The sequence below is a fragment of the Balearica regulorum genome, chromosome Z (genome assembly GCF_011004875.1).
Source record: "Balearica regulorum gibbericeps isolate bBalReg1 chromosome Z, bBalReg1.pri, whole genome shotgun sequence".
Taxonomy (NCBI): domain Eukaryota; kingdom Metazoa; phylum Chordata; class Aves; order Gruiformes; family Gruidae; genus Balearica; species Balearica regulorum.
Genome location: NC_046220.1, coordinates 74,760,507 through 74,778,074, shown reverse-complemented (window position 1 = coordinate 74,778,074; position 17,568 = coordinate 74,760,507). Strand labels below are relative to the sequence as shown.

The window sequence follows — 17,568 nt, the reverse complement described above, 5'->3', positions numbered from 1 at the left end:
ACAACAGGCTGTGAAAATTGCTAAACCTTGTTATAAGATTGTAGGTTACTTTTAGCTTTACTGATTCAACAGCTGTTTCATCTCAGTGTGCAATGAATTCTATTTCAGTATCCTTACAAACAGCTTGCATATTCTCTTATACCCCTTGCTTATGAGATGAAACCAAAAGGCATCAGGCATATCTCAAAAGCCAAGACTTATTACCGGAATGTTACATGCCTCACAGGGGTCTGCCTTTTTCAGATTTGATCCTGGAAGCTGATCCGTGTGGGCGCTGAGTTAGTTACATGTTATTCTATGCGCTTTGTCCAAGAATGAATGATCGGATGCTTCTGGAGGACAGGCAGGATTATAAATAAGTAAGCAGAGAACTAACTCTCATGCTGAAAAAATCAAGAAAACTTACATTTTTTAATTTAAATGCAGTTTCTCGACAGCTTAGCTCTTTCTTAGTGTAACATAACATTACCGTCTTTAAGCCAAAGCTGATGTGTATGATCATTGGGAAACATTTGTCTCTGTAAAGAAGGTGGCAGGGCAGACTTAGGAGAGTGCCGGCAAGCCGCCCATAAGGCAGAAGCCAACGCAGGGTGCTGCAGCAAACAGGCAAAAGAGGAAATCTGATCTCACCCATTTCGGCAGCTCCCATGTGAGCCGCATTATGCCAGCGGTGATAGCCAAACCTGCAAGCTGTGCCAGTGCTACCTGCTGCAGCGGCCAGGCGGTATGTGTGTGCCTGAGTGTCTGATTCCTCTACATCTGTTCTGGCATTTTGTACACACACTTCTGAAAACTAAGGCACTGTTTATCCTGGTAAGGCATTAGGTTTGCAGGTTCTCTATACTGTCATCTGACTTCATCTGTCCAGACAAAATAGACATTTTTAGTTAACTTCTTGTGTCACAGTAATGGAGGTTTCTGTGTCTCAGACACGACTGCTGTCAGTTTGTCAGCAAATGCAAGGTGAGCTACAGTGAGATGTTAGCCTAAAATGATATAGGCCAAATCCTTAGTATACCAGCGTTTTGAATTTGTGAAAGTGATGCTTAAACCAGCAATTTTAAAAAATTCAAACCAGAAACTTACTCCAAATATACACTAGTGATAACTGACTTTTCTCCATAGTCTGATGTCTGTTGCAGGCTTTACTTTATAGGATTGTTGATGTCAAAAACACGTAAAAATGTTAGACTGAAAATCTGAAACTAATCAAAATATAGTTCAATAGTTGATATTTCATATCCTCATTATGTTGCTGTTTGAAGTCACATCATATATGAAGCTTTTTCTATGAAGCACTTTACTACTTTATGCATCTGTTAAAAGATTTAGAATGGAAAAATTCAAGGTGTGTCTTGTGTGAAAAAGCCCAATAATAAATTCCTGCTGCTTCAGCACATTATTTTAACAAATATATTGAGTGGAAAGACTGGCTGAAGATTTAACGTGCTACTTAAATTCTTACCACCATTATTTTCTGAACTTTCAAATAAAAGCAATGCAATATGTATGGATGGATTCTGAAATATTCGTTGTTGGTTCAGGTGTTCAAATTAAGCTCTCCCTTCAATCAAAGCTTGGCACTTAATCATGACAAGTTCCAAACATGAACTAAAAGAGGTTTTTCTCTCCTTTTAAAAAAGGTGTACATATATATTTTGTCACACCACAAAACACTTTACACAATACAAATACAACTTATTTTACTTTGCCCTAGGGCAACTTCCATTCTGTAGTAAAAGTTACTTTATTATCAGAAAAGCATGGTGAAAACTGTTATACAGCTGAAATCCTGATATGATGCCTGGATTCCCAGCACAAGATTTGTGGCTTTCACAGCAATAATTACATTTCTTTAAGAACTTCCCTTGCATATAAAAGAACTGCAGATAAAACTGTGTAAGATAAGCTCCAACAGGACGACCACAGAGCCTAGAAAGAAGAGGACAGTATTCACCACGGGCTTAGACTGCAAGAAAAGAGCGTTTTTGAAGATCCTCAAACTTCCCACTGTCAGTGAGCACTGACCCGGTTCAAAGTCAGGTTCCTCACGTGATACTGCCATTGCCATTCTGGGGGAAGGCTTTGAAGATCATTGCTTTCACAGGGTAGGTAATTCCCATCCAAAAGCCCAGAGGCTGGTCAAGTAAATCTGAAACTTAAACAGTGAGGTCAGAATATCTTGACTCAATGGACTCAAAATTAAAGCTTGGCAGGAAACTGTTTTTCCATCCTGCAACCCTTTTATTTTTAAATATTTCAACATATTCCCTTTCTACAGTGGGATGAAACCAATACCATTTGAAGCTTTTTTGAGAAAAAGGGAGAGAGGAAAACACTCCTCTCCATGCTTGTTATGAAATCTCCTCCTTAAGAAGCCTTTTTGCACGTAGGATGCTTCTTTCTCCTCTTTCAGACATGGTCATGCCTGGAGAAGGGCAGCAACATTCAGGAGGAAAAACGAAGATTTGCTCCACCATTTCCTCCCAGCAAAAAACCAATTTCTCACCTTTCATGTCTGCTCGACAGAAAACTCCAGCATCCCAGGATTGCTCTCTGGGTACTTACCATGCCCCAGTTCCTAAGTGAATCTGGACACGAACATGACCATGTTCCCCTTACAAATAACTGGCTTTTGATTCTGGCATGTCTTTAGAGATGCAGTCCATGTGTGTGAAATTTATAATTTTGCTAATATGGGTTTAATATTTGGTATACAACTGTCATGAGCCTCTGCCTGCTTAATGTGCCAGGCCTTTCTCAAAGGCCTGGTATTCTGAAAATGGTCTTCTTTTTTCCCCCCACATTATTCTTTGTCTAATTTGACCTGGTTTAGTTTGGTTCCTTAAAAAAATAAATGAAGATGATCATCCTTCCGAGCCCCAGAGATTATGATGGTTGTTGTAGTTCCCATTTATCTCTTTTTTAAAAGTATTTTGTTTGTTTACTCATTGGGTATAAAAAAAATCTGTACTTCTCAAATGGTTCCCAGTGTTAAATTTGATCTTAAAATCTGTGAGTGCACTGATGAAGAAAAGCTAACAATACAATACTTTGCAAATTTTGTTCATATTTTCTAGAATATTGAAAAGGCTAAAATTCCACATATTCCACAGATTGCATTAAAACTCTCTTGTCTCTTCTAACAGCAGCCAGCAGAGTTTTGATGTAGCATTTTTGTCCAGTAGACTGTTTTGTTCAGTTAATAAAATAACAGAATTAAAATATATGTTTGGCAGAAGGACTGAAGTAATGAGATTTTAAAGAAAATGAAACAGCAGATGAGAATAAAAGTTTTGTTTCATCAGCTCAGTTTTTCTGAATATCTTAATTTTAAATATTAAAAATCAATAGTGAAAGCAAAAAGTGGTGGGACATGAAAATTCCTTTGTAAAATTTCATAAAACTACTCACATGCAAAGTTTGGAATTTTGGTTCAGCTTGCCATTCAGATGCAATTTCTTTTTTTTTTTCTTCTTCTTCTTCTTTTTTTTTTTTTTTTCAAAATAGGTAATTTTGTATTGGAATATTTGATCACAAATGTTTGTGTGATTTATTGTGAAAACCTGATCTTGAATTAAAATTTGAAATGAAATTTTAAAAATGTTCATTGCTCATTTAACTAGTCAACCTCCAGATGGTAATAGTCCAAGACAAATGTCTGTAGATCTTCTACACATTTACCTCACATTTTACCTTCTTTTTTTATAGCTTTTTCTTTTTTTATAGCTTACAGAAGTGTTCCATTGCAATTAAAATCAGAGAAAATACAGAGCTAGGAGGGAGATGGGTGTTGTGCCACTCCCACACCCCAAGCCGTATCAATTGCCCACAGATGGTCCTCTAGCCTAGTCCTCCGAAAGCCATAGCTGACATCTCCTGTGCTGAAATTTAGGGCTCTAAATCCATGTTCTAGAGGGCAGATAGGCCTGGAGAATAGTCTCTGCCCTTCAGCATTGCATTTACATTTCATATATTTGAAAGCAATTTCCACATTTCTGTTGCTCTTCCTTTTCTCTGGACAAGCGACCTCTTTTTCCTTTCTTTGCACGGTCGGTTGCTCTTACCTACGGGAATTCCTTAGGGCTCTCAGGCAGCTTGTCTCACCACTCCTCTCAGCCAGTGGCAATTTAATAATGATGATGTTTTATATCCTGCTGGCCAAATCACTCGTGAAAATGTCAAATCAGTCCCCATTTATGGCACAGTGGCTGGGATTCCTGCTTAATTCTTGCATGCAGTGAAAACCTGAGACCTACCTGGTCTGATTTCTACCAGTTTAGCACCCACTTCAGCATTGATTCATCCAGAAAATGTTTCTTTGGTTAACTTCTGAGACAGCCTAGTAAGGGTTTTGACACTGTTTTGTGTAAATCAGTATAAATGACATTTGCTGCTTCTCTCCACCCACAATGCCTGTTATTGTCATAAAACTGGAGTGGTTTCATGTGCTTTGTTCTCAACAATTACAAGTTGCCTGTAATTTATTGCCTACTTATCTTGGAGACAGTTGTTTATTTGTCCTTGTATTTTTTAGCAACTGAAATGAAGCTGACTGGGTTCTCTTTCTTCTTTTTTCTCTTTTCTCCCTGATAAACTACTGCATTTCTGCTTTTTCCAGTTTTTTGGAAACCCCTTTCCATCCATCAAGCTTTTTCATCATGTCAGACCTGTTAGCAGCTCTTCAGCTGAACCACTCTCTACCTAATGTGAATGTCACACGTGCATTTAAAAATCATGCCTTTGCTCCTTGTTCTAAACAAAAGGCCACCCCAAAATCCCTAATGCACTAGTAATAACTTGGATCACTTGGACCCTAAGACCAGTGACACTGTGGCGTCAGCTCTGGCCTGGCCTCCGCATGTAGGGTTGGTGCCTTGGCAACTTGTATAGCCCTTCATTCATTCCTATTAGTAGGTCTACTGTTGTCAAGTCTTTCATAAAAGCTTCTAGCTTTGATGAAAAGACCATCATATCTCTGGTTACCTCTGGTACATGATATCTCTAGTTAAGACATCAGGCAGATTGGGGATTGTTTTTTCCAAAGCCAATGAAAATCCAAAGAAAACTAAAGAAATACAGTATTTTCCTATTAAGTGATGCCTATAATGTACTTCAAAGAGTTTTAGCCATTGTGATCATATGTATATAAATAGGGTGAAAATCAGAATCAGATTGCATCTTCAGCAAAGGTATAAGATCACCTCTTTCTTGAGGTCTATCTTTGGTGAAGATCTTGGGCCTTGAATGGAAAGGGTCTGAGGGATGTGATGAATAGATATCCCCACTAACGCTGTGCTCTCCAAGTTCTTGTTCTCAGGCAGAGCATTACAAGGTTTCTCAGAGCCATGAGCCATGACAGATTTTTTTGCATAAATGTTATTTTTCTAGGTCATTTCTGCAAGGCCTCTGCAGCATTTGCTGGCTGCAGTGAGTGAAGGGGGGATGCTGAGAGCATGAAAGATAAGAGAACTTAGCAAGTGCAGGGAGAGGAAACTGTACTTCCTCCAAATCATTCTCAGCACTGTTTCTAAGCTGTTTACTTCCTATTTTGATACCTAGAGCAACAAGAGACAAGGTTTCCAAGCAGGCTTCGATTGGCCTTGGGCACTGTTTAGCCTCGCTTCCTTTCAGGAAGCAATTGTGATAAGGTCTGGGACTTTGTTCTGGGAGGTTTTTCCATCCATAATGTTGGGAACACAGTACTCTATTCTTTTGCTGGTTTATGAAAAAGTTTTGAGGCACCTCAGTGATTTTGAGAGGTTTTTGTGTGCTAAACACTGAGGTTTCAATAAACGCAGTACATATTCTATCTGACAGTATTTTCTGCTAAAAGCATCATCTTAGCGCTGCTGGCAATGCACAGACAAGTCCTAGCACTCAAATGCATGTTTCCAGGGGGACAACTTGTGCTGATGTTCCAGCTGAGGGGAAGACTACTGAGCCTTTCAGTAGGAAAAGTGCTTGAAGTTCTGCTTATGACTGCTCCTGTCCCTCAGTGCAAATGGCCTTTGCATGTGACCTTAAGAGTGGCTTCTTAAGCTATAAAATCCTTCCCAGCCAAAGTCAAAAGACAAAAGGAAAGCTTGGATGCAGGCAAGAAAAAGTAATTGGTAATTCTTCTTTTCAGTGGGCTGTCTATCCAGCTACATCTGCATCAAGACCCTAAGAAAACCAGTCCCCAGTAAGTAGTAAAACGAAAGGCAGGAATGAATACACAGTAGAGAAATACACAGGACATACGCTTCACAGTGTCCTGCTCTGGTGCTTTAGCCAAGATGTGGAATGGTCATATTTAAGGGTGAGATGATACTTTTTATTTACCATGTTCCCTTTTATTTACCATGTTCCATTCTTGGCTGTTTTGTCAGCAAGATTGCATTAGATGTGGACATACTGTATCCACTAATACTTGTTCCTCTCTCTTCTTTAGTGGAACTAGTATTGTTGAGCAGGAAAAGTGGAAAAGAAAAAAATCTTTGATAAAAGGTAAAGTTTCTCTTAAGCTTTTGACAAAGCCTTGAGGTGTCTGTGATGCTTGAAGAAACCTTTCGCACTCTCCTTGCTGTCTTATATGGTAGAGTCAAAGCATATTTCTGGATTTATATCCTATCGGTGTGCTAGTTGTGCAGCCCTTGTTTTCTGGCTTCTCCTGTATTTTGTAACTCTCCCTCTCACCCACCACTTGATGATAGTATTTTGATATTTGCTTTGTATTTGCCTGTGTTTCACTGAAAAAGAAGTATTCATCCATTGCCTTTTTACAGTTCTGTTGCTGATGCCAGACTGGTGCTTTTTGTGCGTACAATAATTCTGTTCCATTTCTCAATGGTCTTTGAAAATGATTACTTGGGACAGGATTTGGTTATTCCTTCCGACTATGTTACATCTCGGTACCTCAAAGAGCAGGTGTTGCTGCTGGTCCTCAGCTTCCTTTCTTCACATCCTTGTATACTATCCCTGCAGACCGTGCTCAGTGCATTCATTTCCGTGGAAAGGTGCCCAGCCTTTCGAATTTTCTTTTTGACTCTGATCATGATGCTGAAATATTACTGAATTGCTGGATTTTTACAGACTGTTTTTGTTTCTCTGCAAAAATTAGAAATCTTCACACCATCTTAATGTAAGGAAAACACATTTTGGAGGAAATATGCTCACAGGCTTGCTCTGTAGTTGATAGGTTGCCAGCATCTTTTTGGCTCCATTTGGAATGTGTGAGAAATGGTGTGACTTTCTGTTTGAATGGCTAGAAACTGTGATGGTCTCCCGGGCTTTAATAAATGAATAGGAAAATGTCAGGGTAATTTTCATGAATATTATAAATTACATGTAGGAGGTCATCTAAAAAGTGTACAAATAACTGAAAGGGGAGGCCTTATCTGTTCTTTTCTTTGCCAGCTGCACTGCAGAAATGAAAGCTGTAGGTAGATCTGGGGCTTTGATTTGATTACTCTGAAAGGAGAAAATGTTTGTGTATATATATATATATGTGCATTTGTAATTTAATTTCAGCAGAGTAGCTGTCAAAATTGTGTTTCAAAACAAACCACAAGATGTTTTCTTTAGAGAACACGGAAGGCAGTTTTTGAAGGGGAGTGTTAATCGAATTGGCACTCAGCTGATTAAAAACACAGCTTTACATTAGTCATTTATACTCGCCTGCCACACCAGACCTGTACCCACAGGTGTGACAGTGGGAAGCCCAAGAAGTGCACAGTGTATGTGATGGCAAAGGTGGGATCTGTGCCTCTTAATGAGCAAGAAATTGCCAGATGGCTGAAGAAGCAGCTGCAAAACACCTGATCTATCAAGCATGGTTTGGACTATCGGCACTGGCAGCACTGGGGTGCAGCAGCAGCAGGTATTGTAGGAAAGCAGGATGAGGTTGTCACTCCAATCCATCCAAAGATTGTGACTCAATTGTCTTGAAGAAGCTGTTCTAATATTTAAAACTATATATATATTAAAAAACAAAAAAAAGACAAAAAAAAGACTGATGATTGGTAGGAAACTCATATGAAGTTTGTTTCCCAACATCTTTCTTTCTGGTAATTGTACCAAGAAAGCACGGGCTTTGTTGCTTGTTGCCGACATAAGGCTGTGACCTACTGACAGAATTAGGAATACAGAGGCTGGTGAGTAGGATCATATCTTTTCTTTTCAGTTGGGAATCTGCTAATTAGTCCTATAGCTTATTAGCCAAGTACAGCATTGGTACTGCTGCCTCTCTCATTTCATGTGCTGCAGAGCCAATGAGTGTAATTCCAGAATTTAAAACCTTGTCTTAACTTGCTTGGTAGAGGACAAAACCAGTCTCAAAACAAATGAGAAGCACACCCTTTGGGGTAATATTTTTACATGCATTTTAATTTGTAATCACATCCATCCAAATCCCTGGATATGTTTCTAATTTAAAACATTTTATAAACAATGTGCTCCCAACAAACCAATCTATCATTCCCACTGCCTCCTAGTGACAAATGGCCACCCAGCTATTGAAAAAATCAGAGAAACAGCACATTAAGCAAGTACTTTTTGCATTATTTTATTTTAAATCTGCCAGACCAGGCCCTGATGAAGCACAAAAGCATTGCATTTGAGCCAAGAGTAATGATGGGGAAAGGCAGGCCCTTCAACTTAGCCAAGTTCAAGTCTAAGTAGAATTGTGAATTTCAGTCAGCTTCTTCACTACATAGAAAGACACCTGAACTGTGTCTGTAGCAGATTGTGCAGAGGCAGTAATCGTGATAATTGCAACAAAATCTGACAGATATGACTGCAAGGGGACGAATGGCATTTTCCTCGTGTGTGTAATATATCAAAGGTTTCTGTAATGAAATGATGGGTGGTTTATAACATTGTCCTAAGTGTTTCCGTTCTGATTTTTCTCTCCTCTTTTGGTAGACTTTGACCACTTCATGATGCATGAGAAATAAAATGATTGAACTATTTTGCAGGCTTCATTTAGAACATGTGACGACTCAGTTCTTCCTTCATCCTATTCAGACTAAACATTTAGTAACAAGCCACATAAAATTCCTACTTGGGAATTTTAGCAAGGGAAGTTGGTTTACAATGTCCTGCTTACACCTTATAAAGACATAAGTTAAATCCTGTAAGGCTTGATGCACTGTACCTCATTTGTTTATTTTGTCTAAAGCAAGTGCCTAAATGTTTGTTTGTTTCTTAGCTTTATAGAAACAAGCACTTCAATTAAATTCTCTGTAAAAAGAGTTTACAATCCTTGCATCATTTTATATCTTCATAATTGGCTAAGACCATCTGAAAATTCAAAGCAGCTGAGGGAACAGACTTGCAGCCAGAAGAACTAGAGAGATGGGACTGTGGTTCCCTTCTGAGGCATATCGAATAACCACAATAATTAACTTAGTATTTCTCTAGTTATTTTTTTTTTTAAAACCCACAAGCACTGAGGGGAATAACAATCACCTGGAACACATGAGCATTGAAATTAAACCATGGACGTCAGAATGGGAGATGGGGTGTCTTCGTCTTTCCTTTCTCAGTGCCAGAGGACAGACTGTACGTTTTGCCCAGAGGTCTCAGGGAGAACCTCCCTTCCTACCGAGTCCTCCGCAGAGTCTCCTATGCAGTGAGGTTTGACTCCATGCCCCTCCTGCTGGAAACCTGCCCCCAGAACAAGAAAATCCTGAGGCATTGTGGGCCAGCGCCCTCTGCATCACCCAAGCTGCATCCTGAGAACCCTTTCATGCCATTGAGATCATGTCTGTTGGATGCTCTGTGGCCTCGGTCCAAGTAAACTACTCCTCCGTAGTGCACGGTGACCAGTCAGCCACAGTGGGAGGAGGTCTCCACAGAGGGAGGAGGACTACGAGGTATAATGTACAAGGTACACCTGTATGGGGTCTGGACCCTCTCCTACGTGGTTACTGCAGAATACAGTGTGGGGTATGTTGATGATTCCTGGGGTGGCTGTTGGTGATTCTTGCATAAATCTGCCCTATGCTGCTGGGTAAATTTGGAGGAGGAGGAGAGGCGATATAGCATAACGATGCTGCATGGACATAAAGAAAGTGGCTGAGAGGAGCACAGGGCGCAGCCATGGCAGGTTCATATGGGGAAGACAGACTCCCCATATACACAGTTTAAAAAAGAATATAAACATGGATGTATGTTTATGTATTCTAACACATAACATAATTCTAACACATAATACATAACACATATTGAGTTTTAAAACTTCATATAGGGGATGATTTAGTTCTCCCCTTCTGAATCTGGTTTGGAGCTCATTGTTTCCCATGCCTGCCTTTTTCCTGGGAATCTACTTCTTGCTGTGTTGCAGCCCTATTAACTCCTCCACCAGCACTGGAGAGATTTTTGGGAGAGAGACTGTAGAAAACTTACTTGCACACTCAGCCTCTGAAGAGCCTTCTGGGGCCAGGAGTACACAGGGAGTGTTGTGTTCCCCCATCACTCCATCTACCCACATCCTCCTACCCCCAAAGTGTACGACAGACTGAGTTAGGAAGGCAGGAATTACACTGCAAAGACACTAAACTCTCTCTAGTAGAAAGAAATCATGACTATTGAACTCTGTAAGAGACAGTGTGTGTCTATACAAGGATATATATTGCATTTCATTGACCAATGCAAACAACAGATCTCAACTTGCCTGATTTAGAGAAGACCTTTTCAGCCATAAATGTCAGTATTAGCTTTCATTTTTATCAAGTGGATCATAAATTTTGAAGATCTTAAGACTCTGACATTCTCTGTGCTTGTACTAGACCAGTTAAAGCTTATTAATGGTTTTTGAAATTCCTTATGAAGTTAAAGGCAAAGCATGGATAATACTTCAGTCAGCAGGAATATAGGTTTTCAGAATTGCAGGTCAGATTGAAGCATCCTAGGGCAAAAGGGAATTATGTGGGGCGTTGAGTTAAGACTGCTGCTGTCAGAGGTGATCTTCAGAAGATGAATTTCTGATGATGTGTCAAAAAAATGCTATAACAGAGTGAAGCCCCAGGAGCAAAAGTCTAAAAGATACCATTGTAATGTGATGTTGGAAGAGAACAGAAGCAATCTGGACCATCCAGGGGAACTGCTCTGAAGAGCTCGCTCAGTTTTTCCACAGTAGAGCAGACGTACATAAGCCCATGGCAGGGAATTACAGGAATGTTCAGTAATAACTGGGACTCAGTATAAATAATGAAGGGGTGTAAAGAATGTATATGACTGGAATGTACAACTGTAGAAGATTAAAAAAAAAACAACTAAAAAGAAAATAAAAGCCAATACAAATTCTGCACGGAGTACATTCTTGGCACCATCCTCTAGAGGGGAAGTTAGGAAAGGAAAACCATTACATGATGAGAAGAGTAGGTAAAGGGGAATGTAGGTATTGAAAATAAAAACAAAAACTTTTAGGGATATGAGCTAAGAAATGTACACAAGAGCTACAGGAAGAAGGAAACATTCAGAGTTAAATGACTGTGGTTTCTCCTTCGTCTGCAGAATTATACAGCATTCTCCTGACTCCAAGTGGGCATTGCATCAAAAATGTTAATAGGAGAGACTGTTTTCAGCTTGTGCTTTATAGGTAGTTAAGCATTTTCTTATTGGGACAATAGTTGCAAGGACAGGTTCACTGATGGTTTGAAACAATCTGGAATTTGTAATTTTGTTCTACAACTGCTGGGTTAGAAGTAATCTCCTATAAAGGCACGGGGAACGCATATTTGACCTTTGCAAAGAGGATAAAGGGGAAGTACATTAGGAGTCCTCCTCTCCCTATGTATATCATGAGGCCAGGATGGTTGCAGCTCATCCACTTTCTTTCATGTGGCAATTTGTCTGAACAGGAGCTGGACAGGCTAGTGGTTTGCCTGGTGCCAGTCAGCAGTAATTACTGTGTGCGCTGTCCCAGCAACTGCCTGCAGGGTATTCAGAAAGGCCAAAGTGCTCTGGCATTGAGTCTCTGTGCCTGAGGCACTTCTGAAATGTCTCTTTTCTTAGAAAATCTGTTTGCATGAAATTCAGCTTTTCCTTGGAGCAGGATTCCCGGATTTCACAGGCACAGTGAGGACAGCGGCGGAGTGTGGCTGTGTGCTGCCATGGGTGTCCAGTCTAGCTGCTACTGTGTGTTTGTAGGTTAAATTGTTGTAACCCTTTATCTCCTGAGCCAGACAGTGGGAATAGTTTCGCACCATTTGAACTTGCATAGCTACACAATAGGTATAAACCCCAACATGTACATCACCTTTATGAACCAAACCAGTGTATTTGCAGCATTTCAGCAAAATATTCTCCTTGGCACAAATAGTGCCAGATTACAAAAGTGTTTAGGAGCTGCAGGTTGTAGATAAACACCAACTGGGATTTCAACAGTGCTGGTGTTGGCCAGGTGCCTATAATGCAACTGGCTTCAATTCCTAATTACCTTTGTTATATGGACCACAGGGCTTTTAAAGATCCATATACACAGTAGGAAAGAGTTTCCTGAGCGTATATGCTGCAGTTCAAAGTATACCAGTTCCTGTGCAGAAATTGCAGCTTCAAATAAGCGCAGAAAAAAGGTATAACGCATGTGTATACTGGAAGAGTTTATGCAGGGTGTAGGTGGAACTCCATAGATTCTATGACTTGCAAACTACTGGCTTTGCTTTGCTAGAAGTTTACATTTAAAACACAAAATACAAACTAGAACATGAAAAGAGGAAGAGTGGTAAGGTGTAGAAAGCAATTGCAAAACTAGACTGAGATTCACCACTTGATTTTGACGGCAGGGAGAGAGCCCCATGGAGGAAATGGTCTAAACAAGCTGCCAGATAGCAACTGGCTAAATTCTAGGGTGATTTTCTATTTACAGATAAATGCTGGGGTCTAATTTTTTTTTACCAGGGTCAGATGCTAGTCCCATTTTTCAAAACAAATATACCCTTCTTCCTGCACACTGTTCATGGAAAGCTTAATGGGAATTATTCTGGCATCAAATGTGTCCTGCAGTGCAAATGTAGGCACAAGGCTCTGCACCGTGGAGAGCCTGTTATCTGCTTGTACACCGCCATGTGCTCCCTTTTTTTTTTTTTTTCTCTTTCCCAGTAAATAATGTGCCACTTCATGTCTTAGCAGAGAGACTTCCTTTGGTTTGTTTTCCTTTTGTTTATAGTATTCTGTTATCATAGATTACCTCAATGGGTGAAAAACCCCTTCTTTCAAGGGCTGTATCGGAAAGTTGTCTGTAGGAAGTACTACAGGTCTTGGTGTCCTGCCAGTTCAGCACACCGAAGTGACTGCTTTCTCTTCGATGGGAAATCCTACTTCTTATTCCCAGAGGGCTGCTTTAACACTTAACCTTTTTTTTTCTTTTTTTCTTTTTTTCTTTTTTTTTTTGTAAATCTGTGAGTCTGAATTATATCCTTGTGGTTAGGAAAAAATACATTTTACTAGGGAAGCAACTTGTTATGACCTTAGGTAAAATGCCAACTGCAATAAAAAGTACTTTCAAGTGTCATTTGTATATTAAGCAAGATTTAAGGAGACATTAAAAAATATCTGGCTATGTTTGCCAAAATCTATGTAACTTTTTATTCATGGAGATAATGAGGTAAAATGTAGTTTGTCCCTTTCAGACTAATGGCCTGATTTTTGTGGTCAGTACACACTCAGTGGGAGTTTTTTCAAGTAAGCATGATAAGCTTGGGCTCTAAAATCAGACCTGTTTGTACTCGAGAGTTTTTTCTAGTTTCTCTCCAATGTAGAAGCTGGATTGTGACAAGCAAGCTTCACAACAGCTTTCCTCCATTTTTCCCAAGGAGTTCACAAGGTGTTCTCATTTCCAAAGAGAGTGGGAGGGAGGGAAATGAATTAAATCCAAGGGAAGTCTGGGGATCCCAGAAGCATGTCTACAGGGAACACATCTTGTTTCTCCATCAGACCAATGGAGGCCTTAGAAGAAAATGTGGATTAAGGCTTATTTATTCACCTTTGTTGCAAAACATCTTCTTTTTAAATGATGGGTGTTGGGCCAGTCATTGCTACAGAGAGTCTCTGGTGTTGCACTGCAGGAGCAAATGCTGAGGATGTCTATTCCCCATTCTCTGGAGACTGGCAATAAGTCTTGTGGCCTTAAATCAAGAAGTTTCATAAAACTCTCAGCTGTATTATAAAACAATTAAAAATTTCCAAAATACCTCTTTCAAGCCTTTCTTTACCTTTCCAAGTCTCTTCTTACAAAACTCTGTCCTGATTTTCATTGCATGGTCCTGCTGTTGTTGCTTGAATGACACAAGTGTTGCGTAAACCAGAAGTTGCCCCTTCAAACTTTCTATTCTGTTTGAGTCTGAAGCAGAAGAAATAATGCAATTTTAAACCAGTGAACTTCATTTTTTAAAGACTTCTACTATTTATTATATATTAAATTGGATAAATAAAGAGGAAGCTAAGAAACCTGAATGCTAACAGCATTATCTGCAGTCTAAAGAAAACAGATGTCAAGCAACATTTATCTCTCCAGAAGAAAAAAAAAATTGCTTTGCCATTCTGTTGTCTAATGCAGTCTTATGAAAGATGGTGAAGCTTTTGAATAGCAAGTATACAAGCTGAGATGGAGGAACTGCTTTTATATTTTTTGGATCTCAACTTTGTTACCTGTTGGCTCTGCAAGGAGGACCAAAATAAATAACAGTTCAAGTCCAGAAATAGCAGAAAGGGGGAAGAGGAAGGAAATGCTGTTTGTCCTTTTTCTCTAACACTCCTCACCCACAAGCAGGAAGTTAGCTTTAGTTTGGAAGCAAGAAATCCTCAGACATAGTTTGAGGTCATGACTATATAATGAGACATCTCTTCCTCCACATGCTCCCAGGTCTGAAGTTCACTTCTCCCTTTGGCCTTTCCAGCCATTTATAAGGTTTTTCTCTGATCCCCCCTGACAGTTATTCATCCAAAACCCTGCCTGAATTCGAGGTCTGTTATGTGTTTCAACAATAGCTGTTGTAGGCTGCACTACACACCGAGTTCCATACAGGACACTTATCTTTTGAGGAATTTTATAATTAGAAATCACTAGAGCTCAGAGAGCAGGCTTGGGAGTAGGTCTGCCTCTAATTAACTGAAATCCTCTTCTTTCCTCTTTCACATATAAGGCAATTTTTGTTCACCTCTCCTGACACTGACAAAGCACAAACTCTTTGTGCCAGAACACAGGATTTTTACCCATTCGTCCTCAAGGATTTAACACAAAAGTCAAGGAGGCTAATACACAGGCACTGCCATGGCACGTTACAGAGCCAGCTCAAAATGTTTGCAAAGCTGTGGAGAGAATAGGGGCTCAGGGGCTCATTCCTGGCAGAAGCTAAACAAATTGTGTGTTTTGGTGCTTAAATAAAGCAGAATACACAACTCCTATCTTTTGACTGAAAACTGTGTTGATCTTAGTTGTATTTTCAGCTCTCAGTCAATGTGCTAAAAACCAGAAAAAAGGTGATATTGCATGAAATGATAGCTGCTGAATGTATATACACCATTATTAAAAAAAAGGGGGGGGTATGAAGAAAAAAGAGTGAAAACACAGAGATAGGAAGAAACATATTTGTGCAACAAATGCTAGCTTAAGTAGTAGTAAATATTGCAGCTGAGGCAAGCAGCTTCGGCTCGTGCAAACGCAATTGCATCCTGCTATCATCATTTGGGAAAGTGTTTCTTTACTTGCAAAGAGAATAGTTTGCTGAACAATATGAGAACACTATGGGCAAATGCTGATACATTTCAGTGCATGCATCCTCTTGTTATCTTTGGCATCAAAATTATTCCAAGAGCTGGAATGGAGGCAAGGAGATGAAGTCCCTTCCTTTACATGATTGCTATTCCCTGACCGCAGTGTTCTCTGATAACGAAGAATGTTTCAGAGATAGTATCAGATCACCACTGTTGGTAGGACTTCTTCCCAATGCCAAAACAAACAAGACTGGAAAATTGCTAAAATGAACAGGATCTTGCCTTAATATTGCAGGCAAATACTTGTCAAAAGTCCAAGTCTGATAGCACTGGAAGTGAAATGCTGAGTTTACCCGTACAACAAGTGAAGCAGTAGAGGTCAGGCCTATGTCAGTCCTCATGGGCTCTGTAGGGTAAAGCCTGACAGCTCCTCCTGCTGAGACTACATTCAGAGCTGCTACTGGTTTTTGTGGTCCACTGAGATCAGGATAGTGACTGCAGAATAAAAGCCAACAAATCTACGGTGCACTCACTGCCAAGTCACCAGGCTCTAAAGTGCAAAAAATGAATGCTCCTTCCTGGCTCCTGGATGAAAGTCAGTGTGGGCAGATTCCACATACCATCACAGGTCAGCATAAAATCCCCTTTTCAAGTGAAAGTTGAAAAATTGAAACAGTAAAGAAATAATAAGGGCTCTATTTTCACCTCCTTGCCACTGTTCAAATAATTCTCCATACAGTCATCCAACACTGAATCACTGCAAGGAAGATTTGGGTTTTGCCCACTGATGTAAAACATCTTGTAAGAGATTCATGGTTGATGAGGCTTATTGCCATTGTCAGAAGGAGTCTGGCAGATTTGTCCTGGGAAAAGAGTTATTATCTTCAGTCACAAAAGTAAGTTTTGCAAAATTTAACTAAAGTACAGTGAAGCACTTTAGAGTTAAATTTTGTACATAATCAGACTAAAAAAAAAAAGACACTGACAAAATGTGTATTGTAATAGACAGTTACTGTCAGTTACTTCTCAGAAATAAGTAAAGCCATTATGGCTGAGTAGCAGAGGTCATGTGCTCCCACTCCCTATTTACTCTAAAAAGGAGCTGTCAGTATCAAATGAGACTTGATTTAAAGGTTGCTGGGTTGTAATTGCCAAGAAGTGAGAGACAAACATGTTAAAAAAAAATCATATGCAGACAGGGTCTTCATGTGGTGGGGAGGGCAGAAGGGCTGTGCATCAGTCGGCTACAGCCCTGTCATGTAATATGGGATCTCAGCGATAACAGTGGGAATAATGTCTCCTTTGCTTCCTCTTAGATCCACGCAAGAAGGACATTTTGAATTATAGGATTTAACCGTGGCCGCTTTCTTTGACAGGAGTTGAACATCAGCAGCAGCATTAAGGCCTCCTGTCAACAAGCCTGGGGACCTCTGAATACAGGGAGGGGCAGAGAAGGCAAAATGAAACCAGCGTGATGCTGGGTCTTGGGAGCTGCCACTGCCTGGTCCATATTACAAGGGAAGGGAAGTGGGCAGCCAGCTGGTTGCTTTACCGGCCCCAGAGTCCAGGCTGCGTTGTAGTCACCACAGACCAGGAGAGGTTTGAGCCCCAGATCTTTGCCATCTGCTACTGTTTGCAGGTCCAGGTGGTGCAGGACACCAAAGGGATTAATTTGGTTTGAGAAGTTAGTTCACAGACTGTAGTTTTTAGTATTTAGAATCTTGTATTATGATTATAGAAAGGGAAGAAGTAGGGAACTGTGCCTGTGAAGAGTCCTGGCATGCACTGGTTGGAACCAGATGTTGTTATGCCGAACTTGTGCTATGGGATGCTGACCAGAGGACTGCAGTATCCCAAGAAACAGGTCTC

General features: G+C 40.1%; 1 long non-coding RNA gene across 1 annotated transcript in view; it reads left to right on the top strand.

Annotated features, from left to right (window-relative positions):
• The first annotated feature begins 546 nt into the window (after positions 1-546).
• The window catches only part of LOC142599604 (uncharacterized), a 29,426-nt gene continuing 12,404 nt past the window's right edge, over positions 547-17,568 (top strand). Inside the window, exon 1 of the long non-coding RNA XR_012833182.1 lies at positions 547-724. This is a non-coding gene — a long non-coding RNA (uncharacterized LOC142599604). The remainder of the gene's footprint in view (positions 725-17,568) is intronic.